Source organism: Hemicordylus capensis, chromosome 5, assembly GCF_027244095.1.
Source record: "Hemicordylus capensis ecotype Gifberg chromosome 5, rHemCap1.1.pri, whole genome shotgun sequence".
Classification (NCBI taxonomy): Eukaryota; Metazoa; Chordata; class Lepidosauria; order Squamata; family Cordylidae; genus Hemicordylus; species Hemicordylus capensis.
In genome coordinates, this window is record NC_069661.1 from 7,288,119 (window position 1) to 7,302,725 (window position 14,607).

Genomic DNA, 14,607 nt, shown 5'->3' on the forward strand with positions numbered 1-14,607 from the left:
CTTCAACCAGTTACCGATCCACACATGAATCTGTCCCCTTATCCCATGACTGCTAAGTTGACTCAAGAGTCTTTGCTAGGGAACTTTGAAAAAAGCTTTTTGGAAGTCCAAGTACATTATGTCAACCATATCACCTTTATCCACATGCCTGTTGACACTCTCAAACAACTCCAAAAGGTTAGTGAGGCAAGACTTACCCTTGCAGAAGCCATGCTGGTTCTCTTTCAGCAAGGCCTGTTCTTCCATATGTTTTAACAATTTTGTCCTTAAGTACGATTTCCATCAATTTAACAGGCACAGAATTTAATCTAACCAGCCTGTAATTTTCTGGATCTCCCCTGGATTCTTTTTTGAAAATCAGTTACACTGGCTACTTTTCAGTCCTCTGGTACAGAGCCTGACTGTAGAGACAAGTTACATATTTTTACTAGGAGATCAGCAATTTCACATCTGTGTTCCTTCAGAACTCTTGGGTGGATGCCATCTGGCCCTAGCGATTTGTTAATTTTTAGTTTTTCAAGACAGTTTAGAACATCTTCCCTCATCATCTCAAATTGGCCCAGTTCTTCAGCTGTCAAGCCTGAGAAGCTCAGTTGTGGAGTGAGTACATGGTCAGTAAGTATCCTCCACCATGAAGACAGACGCAAAGAACTCATTCAGTTTCTCTGCGATCTCCTTATCCTCTTTTATAATCCCTTTCATACCCTCATGAAACCTCCTGCCAGGGGTCTAACTGCTTCCCTGGCAGGTTTTCTACTTGTGATATATTTAAACAAGTTTTTCTTATTCCTCTTGACACGTCTAGCTATATCCTCCTCAAACTCTCTTTTTGCATCCCTTATTGTCTCCTTGCATTTCATTTGCCATAGTTTATGTTCCTTTCTGTTCTCTTCATTTGGGCAGGACTTCCATTTTTTTTCCTTCCCTTTTATAGCATCCCTGACTCTACTTGTTAGCCATACTGGTGTCCTCCTGAACTTGGTGGTACCTTTCCTCCTCCTTGCAACATTCCAACTGAGCTTCTATTATTGTGATTTTAAATGTCCCATACTTTCTAGGATGATTTGACCTTCCTGACTTTCCCTTTTAGCTTCCTTTTTACAGTCCGCTCATTTTTGAAGAGGTTTCCTAAAAAAAAAAAGTTTTTTAGTATGGCTATGCTCCACTCCACTCTTGGCAATGCTTCCTTGGCAGTGCTCCGCTCGCATACAAGCTGAACTGGATCACACTATGGTCACTGTTCACCATTAGTTCTACAACTCTGACATCTAGCACCAGGTCCTGGGCACCACTCAGGATTAAGTCCACAGTCACCTCCTCTCTAGTTCTAAGACTCAGTAATTTAGCATGTCCAGAAATTTGGCTTCTCTGTCAATACCTGTATGTACTGTATATGTATACCTGTATTTGCCCAGTCTATGTGCGGGTAATTGAAGTCACCCATTATTACCACTCTGTATCTTTGACACCTCTCTAATTTGCTTCTCCAACTCCAGATCACTCTCAGCATTTTGATCCAAACGGCAATAGCACATTCTTAGTTACACATTTCCTTTCTGTCCTCGTATTTATTTATTTAACATATTTTTATACTACCCCAAACTCATGTATCTGGGCAGTTTGCAACAAGCAAAAACAAACAAACAAACTTTAAAAAGTTAAAACATTCATTAAAACAAATAACAGAAATCTTAAAACAGTAGTTAAAACAAAATAAATGATATAGTTAAAAGTTAAAATATACCAATTATTTAAATTTTAACACATTTTAAAACGATTTAAATTTTAACACATTTTAAAACTTAAAACAATACTTAATTAAAAGCCTGGGTGAACACTTTAAATACTTTTTCTAAAAGTTGTCAGAGATGGGGAGGCTCCTATTTCAGCAGGGAGTGCATTCCAAAGCTTTGGGGCAGAAGCGGAGAAGGCCCGTCCCCAAGTAGCCATGGTGGCAACTACAGACGGACATCTCCTGATTATCTCAATGGGCAGTATGGTTCATAATGAAGAAGACGTTAAGGTGATTCTCATGATTGCCAAAAAGCAGGCTAAGGGAGTCTAGCCCGCTTTTTGGCTATTGTGTGCTGCCAAAACTACCCCTCCCCAAACCGCCAAAACTACCCCTCCCATTAGCCGAGGTTAACAGAGCGAGCACTCTGTTAACCTCGGCATTCTGCTCATGTGTTGCCACAGAGTGCGGCAACATACGAGTAGACCCCCGACCTGGCTCAGGCTCAGGGGTCTCTCCGACAGGCTCAGGGGTCTCTCCAGGACTTGCATGGGGCATCCTGGAACTTCCAGGGGCTGCATGGCCCCCAGTCTCTGCAGTCCTCGCTGGCTCTGTGACGGAGCCGGCAATGTGATCCCACTCAGAACAGGCAGATCAAACTCATCTCCCGAATTTTGACCCCGCACAATGAGTACCTCTGTTTTATCTGGATTCAGTCTCAGTTTGTTACCCCTCATCCAGCCCTTCACCGCCTCCAGGCAGGCATTTAGGGAGGTTATGCCCTCTCCCGATGATGTTGACATGGAGAAGCAGATTTGCATGTCATCAGCATACTGATAGCACCACCCTACACCAAATCTCTTGATGATCTCTCCCAGTGGTTTCGTGTAGATGTTAAATAACATCGGAGACAATACGGAGCTCTGAGGGACACCATACAAAAGTTCAGATTTTGAAGAACAACTGTCTCTAAGGGACACCATCTGGATCCTGCCCGAGAGGTATGGCATTGTATGATTCTGTGGAGAACTATGGTTCTCTTAGGTTTTCTAGGTTGTTGGATTCTAACCCTTCTTTAATATACAGTGCTACTCCACCCTCAATCCCTCCCTCCCTGTCCTTTCTGTAGAGTTTGTATTCAGGAATAATAATGTCTCACTGGTTCTCACCATTTCACCAGCTTTCCGTTATGCCCACTATATGTTTTCATTAGCAACCAAGCACTCCAGCTCGCTCATCTTGGGTCCAAGGCTTCTGGTATTGGCATATAAACACCTATATGCCAAGTCTCTTACCTGGCATTGGTGTGTGCTATCTCTCTTATTGTCACTTGAACCTTTTGGCCAGTTGTCTGTCTGTTCTACTCCTGATTCTACTCTGTCCCCTTCTACATTTGCACATTTGCAAGTACATTTGCACCCTTGCACCTTAGGGGATTCTCCTGTCAGCAATCCCCCAGGCATCAGTTTTAAAGCTGCGCTGTGATCTTTATTTAAAGTGCCAGCCGCCCTATTTTGGTTCAAGTGAGACTGTCCCTTTAGTATATGCTTTCCTTGCCCCAAAATGTATCTAAGGGCCTAATAGATCTAAACCCCTCTTCCTGGCACCACCATCTCATCCACATATTGAGACCCCTCAGCTCCACCTGTCTTGTTGGTCCTGTATGTGGAACAGGTAGCACTTTAGAGAACCCTACCCTGGGAGTCCTGGACTTCAATCTGCTACCTAGCAACCTAAACTGGGCTTCCAGGACCTCCCGACTTCATTTCACAACGCTGTTAATGCCAACATGCACTACGACAGTTGACTCCTCCCCAGCACTGGCTAACAACCTATCTAGACACCGCATGACCTTCACAACCTTCACACCAGGCAGGCAAGTCACCGTATGGTCTACATGCGGGTCACAGACCCTTCTCTCTATGTCCCTAAAGATTGAATCACTCACTACTAGGCGGCCTCCGACCCACACAAAAGTATCCTCTTTGCAAGAAGATATGAGTACATCACCCAAGGAAGGGATCCCGTCACCCAAGGAAGGTGTCCCCTTTTCCTCAGACTGATGTCCTCTTTCCCCAAGACCTTCACTCCACATTACAGCATAGGAGCTGTCAGCCTGAGAGTGGGATGCCTCTATCACATCCCTCATCCACACACCTCTCTGCCTCCTGAGCTTCTCCAGGTCAGCCACCTTGGTTTCAAGGGAACAAACTTGTTCCCTGAGAGCCAGAAGCTCTTTGCACCAAGCACACACCCATGACTTCTGCCCCTCAGGCAGATACATGCAGTACTCTGTGCAATACACTGGGAAGTACCCCCATCCCCTGCTGGCATTCATAACTGGTTTTATTGGCTATTTAGTATATAGAGAGCTTGTTTACTTGACAGCTAGGTCTTATAGCTGCAGTTGTCAGCTAATTAAAGATAATAAGCTCTGTTCTCCAAGAAAATCCAATGTTTTCCTGGTCTTCAAGACCTTGTCTTAGGAACATAGGAAACTGCCATATACTGAGTCAGTCCATTGGTTTATCTAGCTCAGTATTGTCTTCACAGACTGGCAGCGGCTTCTCCAAGGTTGCAGGCAGGATTCTCTCTCAGCCCTATCTTGGAGAAGCCAGAGAGGGAACTTGAAACCTTCTGCTCTTCCCAGAGCAGCTTCATCCCCTGAGGGGAAGATCTTGCAGTGCTCACACATCAAGCCTCCCATTCATATGCAACCAGGGCAGACCCTGCTTAGCTATGGGGACAAGTCATGCTTGCTACCACAAGACCAGAGGAATGTGACCCCTCCCACAAACTGTGAGACTCATCTGAAGCTTATCTCCACCCATTGTCTCTCTAGGCACAACTGAAACTCTTCTGTCAAGACCCCATCCAGCCAGAAATCAAACCCTAGAAAAGACTAGCCCTAACCAACTTGTCTTGCTTGCTTAAAAACTAAAGTTTGCTGCTTCCCCTGGCCTGAGCTTTGTCTTCTCAAGAGCTGCTTCCTGAATGTACAGAGCTGGTTAATGCTCATCTACCAATGCAGCAAGAACTAGAATACTTCTGGAAAAAATCAAACATTTAATGACTTAAATTATGAAGTCAGAAAACAAGACAGCTCATGTGTCACTGCCTTGAGTGTGCAATGTTTCTCCAGAGGCCTCAGTTTTTTCCGGAATATCAGCTCCAGAGAGACTAGGCCAGATTTCATTCCATTGTGAAATGCAGTCTACCCTGACAGCTACTCTGCAAAGAGTGCAGGCGAGGAGAGGCCGTTTCCTAATCTGCCCCTGAGCTCATACTGTAAATGCTGCCTTTGAGGAATTAATGTAAGATGAGGCCAGGAAAGCACTTCTCTGTGTGCCTAACTGGAAATATCCCTCTGTGGGAAAAGGTGGTTCTGTTTACAATCTTTTGTCCTCTTGCTCTCATATTGGTCACTTTCTACAGTGTGCTAGTTTCCGTGTGGGCTTGCCTACATGGGGCAGTCCCCCTGGGTTCGCCTCAGTCAGCCTGGTTACTCTAAAAGTTCTGGGATGGAGTGCACACCCAAACCTGTTATAATCTGCAGCCTCTGAGAACAGGATTGAGGGCATATCTAAATTACTACTATAACACAAGTCAGTTCCCTGCCACTGCTTTCCAATATGGAAGAAACATGGCCTCGTTTCTGAAGAGGATAGCAATCCAGAAGAATTTTCCCTTCCTTAGAACATGTCCACATGCCAAATGGGTTATATTGTCACTGGCAGTAATCTAGCCTTGGAAATAAACTCAAGTAGTTTACCAGCCTTCTGATTTTTCTTCTTCTTTTAATTACCTTTGCCCATTCACAGCTATGTTCGGTGCATTTGGCACATCAGTGAGTTAGAGAGAGAAAAATCAGCCAACTCTCTTCTAGTTCACTAAAGCTTCCCTGTCTAGTAATCTGTAAGCATTTCTTACTTGCCTCTGGTTACCAGGTGAATGGCTATCTGCAAGCCTGAAATAACTGGTATTCTATACTGGACTAAGAGATAACTGGGCTAACTAACTGGCACATGTCTCTCTGACCCTGTGTCACAACACTTCCTCTGCCTGCAATTCACAAACAAAAAACCACCAAGTACTTGTAATTTGGCTCCCCCACTGCCCCCACAATAGAGTATACTCAGCATATGTTAGTCCTGTCCAGCATTCACCCCAGCAGTTAATGTGGCAGGAGAACATGCCCTATACCAAAGAGCCGTTTATTATGGCAGGCAATGCCAACTTCATAAAACCCCACCACCACACACCCCTATAAAAGACACCAGGCTCAGTTAATTCAAAAGTTCAAAGTGGCCTAGTCTCTGTATCCAAGTGGAGCAGCCAAGAACTAATACCTATGCCCAGAATGATGCATAGCAAGAAGAGTGACCCATTAGTTGTTTTGTCACTCACGCAAATCCATAGGTGGACAACAATGGGATGCTACCTGCCCTTGCAGCTTCATCCATATTCTTCAACATCTTGGCTCGTAACCCAATATTCCATGCCAAGAAAGGAAGAACAAGGTCCACCTAGCACTAGACATTTTTGAAGCCATGGAAACACATATATCCTCCCCTCCCCTAGGTGTTTTGCCCCTCAGAAAAACAGGGGTTTGGAGATAAATTAAAATATATGCAATTCAAAACAGCATTATTAGCATTATCTAATATTATAAACTCACTTTGAGAGAAAAAGCTCAGAATATGACCATTCTTTCCTCCCCAAAATAATTCTCTGAGGTCATGCTATTCAGCTGAGGCCTTTTCCTCAAAGGCCTTGTAGCATAATGAAATGCCTCTAAATATTTACCCCAGAAAATTGCAGATCCACATCTCCCTGCTTCCATTCAAGGAACAGGTAGATCCTTCAAATTCATGGGGATTGTCCAAAATGAACATTCTGTGCAGTCCTGCTTCTACGGATGGATACCTTCACATGGAACTACTACAGTTGCAGAACAGAACTTATGCAGTCCACTCTTCAGGGTGGGTTCTGTTCAGTTCAGAATCTTCATTTCCTGCAAAACATATCATCCCTCATCTGGCCTTTTCTTTAGTTTCTCTCTACCCCAATTCCTGTTACTGCAATAGCATCTAGTGATTCAAAAAAATATCATACCCTCTTACTGTGTGTTAATTTTTTTATTCCTGACTGTGATTGATGGGGGCTTTGATTTCAAGTGGCTTTGAGTATGTGCCATCAAACCGCCTCTTAGCAACAGTTGTGTCTATCCCCATAGAGTCTGGGATAGGTGCAGAAAAAGCCAATAGTTCTAGAGAGTTAAACCTATTGTCTATAAGAGAATAAGCCTCTACAAAGATCTTCATGTTAAAAAGTGTACCCACCTTTCTTCCCCCACTCTCCATTAACAATCTTATTCTCTTCGGAGTTATTGATATGGTTTCTCTTCCTTATTTATGGATGAGCTAGGCACAGCAGGGAAATGCTTGACTAACAAGCAGAAAGTTGCCGGTTCGAATCCCTGCTGGTATGTTTCCCAGACTATGGGAAATACCTATATCAGACAGGAGTGATATAGGAAGATGCTGAAAGGCATCATCATCTCAAACTGTGTGGGAGGAGGCAATGGTAAACCCCTCCTGTATTCTACCAAAGAAAACCTCTGCTAACTTGGCAAAAAGGCACCTTTTAACATGGTGATTCTCTTTATTTAGCGGGGGAGAGTAACTGGCCCTATCCACGCCCAGCACAGTACTTCCAGTGACTGCTGCTGGTTATATTATTATTATTATTATAGATTGTGAGCCCTTTGGGGATAGGGATCCGTCTTATTTATTATTTCTCTGTGTAAACAGCCCTGAGACATTTTTGGAAAGGCGGTATAGAAATCGAATAAAATAATAATGTTTAAAAACCACAGGGCTCTGTGGGCGCCAGAAGTCAAAATCAACTTGATGGCACACTTTACCTTTAGGCTCCTCCAAGCCTTATTTATATACATTCTTCTCTTCCCCATTCCCATCCTTTTTGAACTATTGGCTTTTACTACTTTCTTGACTTTCATCTGTAAGTTTTGGGATGTGGACCTAGAGATGCAAAAACCTGGAGAAATTGAGGCAACATGTTTTTCTCTTCTATCAGATCCCCAGGAATCTTTCCAGTGGAAGATATGAAATTTTTGAAGAAAATTAAAAGTAATCTTATATGATATTTTCTCTTTCAGAATGATGAGTAAATTCCTTTTCAAAGTTGCACTATAAACTAACACTGTTACAGTAATTTACATTACTTTAAAACCCTTACATCAACAATTCAGAGATAGCAATGTTAGTGATAGCAGCAACATTCTTGGGACCAAATTAAGGCCTGGTTCAGACCATGATGGTTTGGATCATGAATAATATTAAGGTGATCTGAGCTGATCTAGTTTCATATCATAGTTTTACTGAGGTTTAACGACAGGTTGCTTACCTGTAACTTGGATTCTTCTAGTGGTCATCTGTGCTCTTACACGAATAGGCTTTGCGCCTGCGCAGAGACCACACAGGAGCTTCCAAGCTAGAGTTCTAACTTTTTGGCAGTAACCCCGCCCCCACAGTATATAGGCGGCTGCGCGGGCTTTCCTCTTCAGTCTGAGTCCACCAATCTGAAAGACTAGCAGAAAAGACATTAAAAGAAGGGAGGATGGGAGGGCGTGTAAGCACAGATGACCACTAGAAGAACCCAAGTTACAGGTAAGCAACCTGTTGTTCTTCGACGTGGTCTCTGTGCTTTACACAAATTGGCACATAGCAAGCTGCACCCATGCCATGCTCACATGGAGGAGGGATCAGGCGAAGATGGATTGTAACACCGCCCTGCCAAATGCTGTGTCTTTTCTGGCTTGAACATCCAGGGTGTAGTGCTGTACAAAGGAGTGTTTTGATGCCCACATAGCCACCTGGCAGATGACGTCCAAAGGAATGGACCTGTCAAAGGCAGTGGAAGCCATGACTGCCCTTGTTGAGTGTGCTTTGATGGAGGGTGGGAGAGGCTTCTTGGAGAGCTGGTACGCTAAAGTGATGGAGCGAACCACCCATCTGGATATGGTCTGTACAGAGGCCTGCTTGCCTCTGTTGGGTCCAGAGTGAAGCATGAAGAGAGAGGTAGAGGTGTGGACAGCAGAGGTTCGATCTACGTAGAAGGCGAGCGCCTGCACAGTAGGCAGTTTGTCCGAGCCCGAACACTTGAAGGCTTGTTCCCAAAGCCAAGAACGAAGACGTGATGCTCGATTCTTGCATGCCTGTTTGGTAAAGGCCGCACAGTGCGGGCAAGAACCAACTTTATGGGCCTCACCCAAACAAAAAAGGCAAAGTTTGTGGCCGTTGGTCGAGGGGATCTTAGATATAAAGTGACCACACTGCTTAAAGTTTGTAGTCCTGGCCATAGGCCGGTGAAGGACCAAAGAAACTGCAGCACATCGGGCCCGAGGGCCACAACGGAATGGCGAAAATCCCAGGAAACTTTGAGGGGGTGGGGTGTACCAAGGACGAAATAAAAATGCTAATGAAGGGGAATACTAAACAAAATATAGGATAAAAACCAGCAAGGGTAGATACTTAACAGCGCGATCTAGCAAGGAGTGCTCAACGGTGTGTCTTCTATCGCGGATGAAGAAAGACTGAAGAGGGAAGCCTGCACAGCCACCTATATAGCTTGGGGGCGGGTTTACCACCAAAAAGTTAGAACTCTAGCTTGGAAGCTCCGATGTGGTCTCTGCGCAGGCACAAAGCCCGTTCGTGTAAAGCACAGAGACCACGTCGAACAACCACAACTCCCAGTGTGTGCACGACTTACGGCATAACCCACGTGGCGACCTCCTCTCTTGCTTACAATCACATGGAGAGAGAGAGAGAGGAAGTGTGTGAGCTTATAGCTCCTTAGGCTCTGTTCATGACTGTGTTCTTATTGGTCCTGCAGTGTGTTGGCAAGGCCTTTGTGATTTTAACTTCTCTTTGTCCCTGCTTGCCTCTTATTCCTTAGTCAATGGCATTAGGTAAAATAAACTGATACATATTTTAAAATACTCACATATAACCAAGGAACAAGTGTACACACGACTGAGTAGAGACGATTATTTTTAATTCATGCAAACTTTCCATTTTATGAAGTATGAAATTGAAAGGAAACTATGGATCCTTCAGATAATAAGAGCAGAAAACAAGTTATCTTAGAACATTCAAGGACACATTTAGTGGGATGGAGCAGGATATAAATGTGGATTCAGGATAGCTAACCTAAACGTAACATGCTTCAGTGTGGTATAGTGGTTAGAGTGTTGGCCTAGGACCAGGGAGACCCGAGTTCAAATCCCCATTTCAGCCATGAAATTCACTGGGTGACTCTGGGCCAGTCACATATCTCTCAGCCTAACCTACCTCACAGGGCTGTTGTGAGGGTAAACAATACCATGTACTGCTCTGGGCTCCTTGGAGGAAGAGTGAAATATAAATGTTAAATAAATAAATAATAAAATACAAGCTACCTGTAGCCAAAAATTGGTGGGACCATAAAATTGAAAATGTTGTAGAAAATGAAGATGCAAAAATATTATGGGACTTTCGACTACAAACAGACAAACATCTGCTACACAATACACCAGATATATGTAGTAGAGAAGAAGAAGAAAAAACAAGTCAAAATAATCAACATAGCAATACCAGGGGATAGCAGAATAGAAGAAAAAGAAATAGAAAAAAATCACAAAATACAAAGATCTACAAATTGAAATTGAAAGGCTGTGGCAGAAAAAGACCCAAATAATCCCAGTGGTAATTGGCGCCCTGGGTGCAGTTCCAAAAGACCTTGAAGAGCACCTCAACACCATAGGGGCCACAGAAATCACCATCAGCCAATTACAAAAAGCAACTTTACTGGGAACAGCCTATATTGTGAAGATATCTATAACAACAACAACAACAACAACATTGATAATAAAATCCTGGCATCCCAGGTCCTTGGGAAGGACTTGATGTCTGGATAAAACAAACCAGTCAATAACACCTGTCTGACTGGTAAACAAGAAATAATAATAATAGCAGCAGCCGGCTTTAAGCTCCATGTAGTTCTAGGGATGTACACAAGACGGGTGTTCAAAAGACCAGTGGTTCAGCCGGGTCAAAGGCGGGGGGGGGATAACTTTAAGGACTGGGGATGGTGCACTCACGCACACACACCATTTTTCCTCCACCAACCAACGCTCTCTTTAAAGACGGTCCGCAGGGCAGCAGCATACCTCCCTGCTGCCCCATTGCCTCCTCAGACTGGAAGTACCCGGCACACGTGTGCACACTGGGTACTTCCGGTCACTTCCAGTCTGAGGAGGCAACAGGGCGGCAGGGAGGTATGCTGCTGCCCCGCTGGACTGTTTTTAAAGAGAGCGCCGGTGGAGGAAACGCAGTGGGGGGGGGTAAGTGCACCCTCCCCAGTCCTTAAAGTTCTCCCCCACCACCTTCAAACCAGCAGGCGCCAGTTCCATGCACACTACTACTTAGTTCAGTGGGACTCACTCCCTAGAAAGTGTAGATACACCTGCAGCCTTACTATGTGTAGAGATATACTGATATTCAAATCTATTGCCATTCTTTAATCACACTATGGTAACGGAAGGACAGGAAAATGCCCACAATTAGGGCTACTAATAACCTCAGAGCAAGTTGCCACCCTCAGTAAAAATAACAGGACTCCTGTCAAAATAAAGGTAAAGTTGTACCATCAAGTCAGTGTCGACTCCTGGTGCCCACAGTCATGTGGTTTTCTTTGGCAGAATACAGGAAGGGTTTACCATTGCCTGCTCCCACACAGTATGAGATTATGCCTTTCACCATCTGCCTATATTGCTGCTGCCCAATACAGGTGTTTACCAGAGGGGAATCGAAGCAGCAACTTCTTGCTCCCTAGGCAAATTACTTCCCCCCTGCATCATTAGATGGCCTCCATGTCAAAATACCAATCTCAATTTTTAAAAAAAGAAGCAAGAGAGGAAGCAGTGAGAGGCACATGACTGCAATTAAGGTCTCTCTCCCCCCATTAAAATCAGCCCTCAAATATAGACCAATATGTATTTATTGATTTGAGTAAATGGAGACAGCATAAAAACAGTAACTATTGAAGCAAGTAATGCAAACAGTGCAGGAAGAGTCATCATTGTATATGAGCCACAATTATGCTGAGGTTTTTTAAAAAAATAATCTGTACATTGAGCTATTGCAGCCTATTGTAATTTTTCATCCATTTGTACAGCATTTATTTATCTGGAATTATATATAAAATATATTGAAAAACAGAAGAAAAGAGAAAAAGCAGACATAGCTTGCAAACCCCTACAACCGTTCTCAGCAACCAGCTTTGTTGCGCACAGTCACCTAAGAGGTTAGTGCCTCCATCCAATCCCACCCCACCCCACCCCGGCCCCAAAACAGTCAAATGCGAAGTCTGGTTGCTAAAAGATGCCTTTCCTCCTCCACCCTTTTTTGCTTCTTCATTGGCAACCAAGAGGGGACACAGTGCAATCCAACATCTATTTCAGGGACCTCCAGTTTCAGACTCCTGCCTTACAATCAGACCCTGTGGGGTGGGAGATAGGGAGCTTTTTGTTTTTTAAGTAAAGATGCTTTGAAACAAGGGATGAGCACACAAAGAATCCAAAAAGGCCTCATATGCAGGGAAGAATCGATTCTAGGTCCAGCCCCAAAATTAGGTTGAGGGGAGGGAGGCAGGAAGAGAGACTTCCTGGAAACTTTGAGAGTGAGGCCTTGCAAATGGGGATACTTGTTCACCCTCAGCAAATATTTGGGAGGAGGAGCAGTAAGAAACCTGGTCCAGCCTCACTCCACAAAATTAAACTGGAAAGAGAAAAAGGCTTGGACTGTTTTGGAGAAGAAAAGGGGAAGAGTGCCTTGCAATAAGAAGAAAAACAGCACCCACCCAGTTACAGAAAACCTCTACAGCAATTTTGTGCATGTTTGCATGGAAGCCCCATTGTGTTGCAAAAGGCCCAGCTCCCAGGAAAGCACACCCAGGGTGCCAACCTTGTGGCACACTCCTTGCAGATGTTTACACAGGAGGAAAGCCCTTGAGTTTGAAGGGGGGGGGCAGGATTCATCCTAAGCTTTGCACCCAACGTCACAAGCAGCCAGTGCAGCCACTCTCCAATCCAAGAGCACTTCCTAAACTTTTTCTAACTGAAAAGAAAATCGTTAACAGCAATCAATATAACAGCAAGCAAAGGTGTGGTGCATGGAACTATCATTGGAGACTTCTTTTTACTGATAGGTAATTGCCGTATGCCTACATATATTGTATATACACAGTGAGAGAGATAATTCAACACGTTAACAAATGCTTTTGGCTACTGAAGTAGCTGTTGGTCCCAATAATATACCTATACAAAGTTATGACGACTGAATGGAAACAGTAACCATTTTATTTTTTTTTCTATTCCTATCATTCCACACACCCCCATCTATTTCCACAGCTCTGTTCAGAGGCGCTCGTACCCCTGGACGTGGTGGATGAAGTAGACCAGGGCCTCCACAGCCACAGGGGGCTCCCCCAAACCCTCTTTAGTCTGCCCCAGAAGGTGTGGTTGCCGGGCCGGGCATGATGATGCTTAATTTGCAGGGGACGGCCTCTAGGTCCAGGCTCCAAAGTCACCTAGGTGCACCTCTGGCTCTGTTCCTGACTACAAAAGGAACTGGATTCCCCCATGAAACACCCCCCCCTTCACTTCCACCCTTGCACAACATGTGTCCAGCTGCACATTACAACAGCGATTCCCAACCTGGGCCACTTGGGAGTTGCAGTTCAGCCACATCTGGAGACTGCCACAGGTGGGAAGCCGAGGTGGGAGGGGGTGCGCTTCCTCCGAGGGGACCTTGAAAGGGAGCGCCTGCCTAGGCGCGCGCGCCCACCACCGCCCTCCAGCCCCGCCCCTTGCAAAGCAAAGTTCGGAGAGAGAGACAGACCGAGAGCGCGCGAGCGGGAGGGGGAGAAGCTCGAGCCAGCGAGCCCCGCCGCTCTCCTCCAGCCCCCTCCCCTCCCTGGTGGGCGGGGCCCGATGAGAGGGCGGGGCTCCGCGTTTGAAGAGAGGGAGGGAGCGAGGGGGGGGAGAGATGACTCAGAGAGAGGCAGCTTACACAGTTGCGGCGCGCGGGCGGCGGCTGCTCGGTCTCCCCCTTCAGAGCCCCAGGGCGGCCGGGGGGCTTCTCCAGTCGCGGCGGCGGCGGATGCTGAGGAGGCTCCTCCTGCCCTTCCGGAGCGGCGGCTCCTGAGCCTGCCCGCCGTTGCCTCGACCTCCTCCTCCTCCGCGGAGCCGCTCCATCCACGGGGCAGGCTGGGGGCAAGCAGGCGACCCGACGGCGACGGTTAGTCCAGCCTGAGGCGACTCCAAGGGCGCCGCGCGCCGCCGCCGCCTCCTCCCTTCTCCTCCTCCTCTGCGGGGCTTCGCCTAGTCCTCTCCGCACACAGCGCTACCCGCCTTGCCTCCCCTCAGGAGCGACGCCTCCCTCTTTCCCCTCAGCCCACACGCCGCCCTATGGAAGCCGGCCGCAGATTGGCCCGCTGAGACGGCGGAGCTGGTTGGCCGCGGCGCGCCAGGTCGCTCCGCCCCTTTCCCTCTCTCTTTTCTCCACACAGCGCCCCCCCGCCCCGCTTTTCCTGCTTTCCTTCTCTGGGTTATTAGGCAAGCATCCCAAATAAGCAGACAAGGCCACCTACCAATGAAAAAAGGCAACTGGACAGGAGGTGCCAGTGTTCCCAGATGTTGTTGACTACAATTCCCACAATCCCCAGCTGCGATGGCTTCTGCTTGGGGGTTCTGGGAATTGTAGTCAACAACGTCTGGGAAACCCTTTGAGAGGGAACACTGGTAAGTGCAG

The 14,607-nt window shown here is 46.0% G+C and overlaps 1 protein-coding gene across 4 annotated transcripts in view; it reads right to left on the reverse strand.

The window, feature by feature from the left end:
• PTPRA (protein tyrosine phosphatase receptor type A) overlaps window positions 1-14,270 on the reverse strand; it is a 202,493-nt gene extending 188,223 nt beyond the window's left edge. For all 4 annotated transcript variants that reach the window (XM_053251717.1, XM_053251719.1, XM_053251716.1 and 1 more), the window contains exon 1: window positions 13,867-14,270. The gene's annotated coding sequence lies outside the window, so the exon portion shown is untranslated. The remainder of the gene's footprint in view (window positions 1-13,866) is intronic.
• Between the last annotated feature and the right edge of the window lie 337 nt (window positions 14,271-14,607).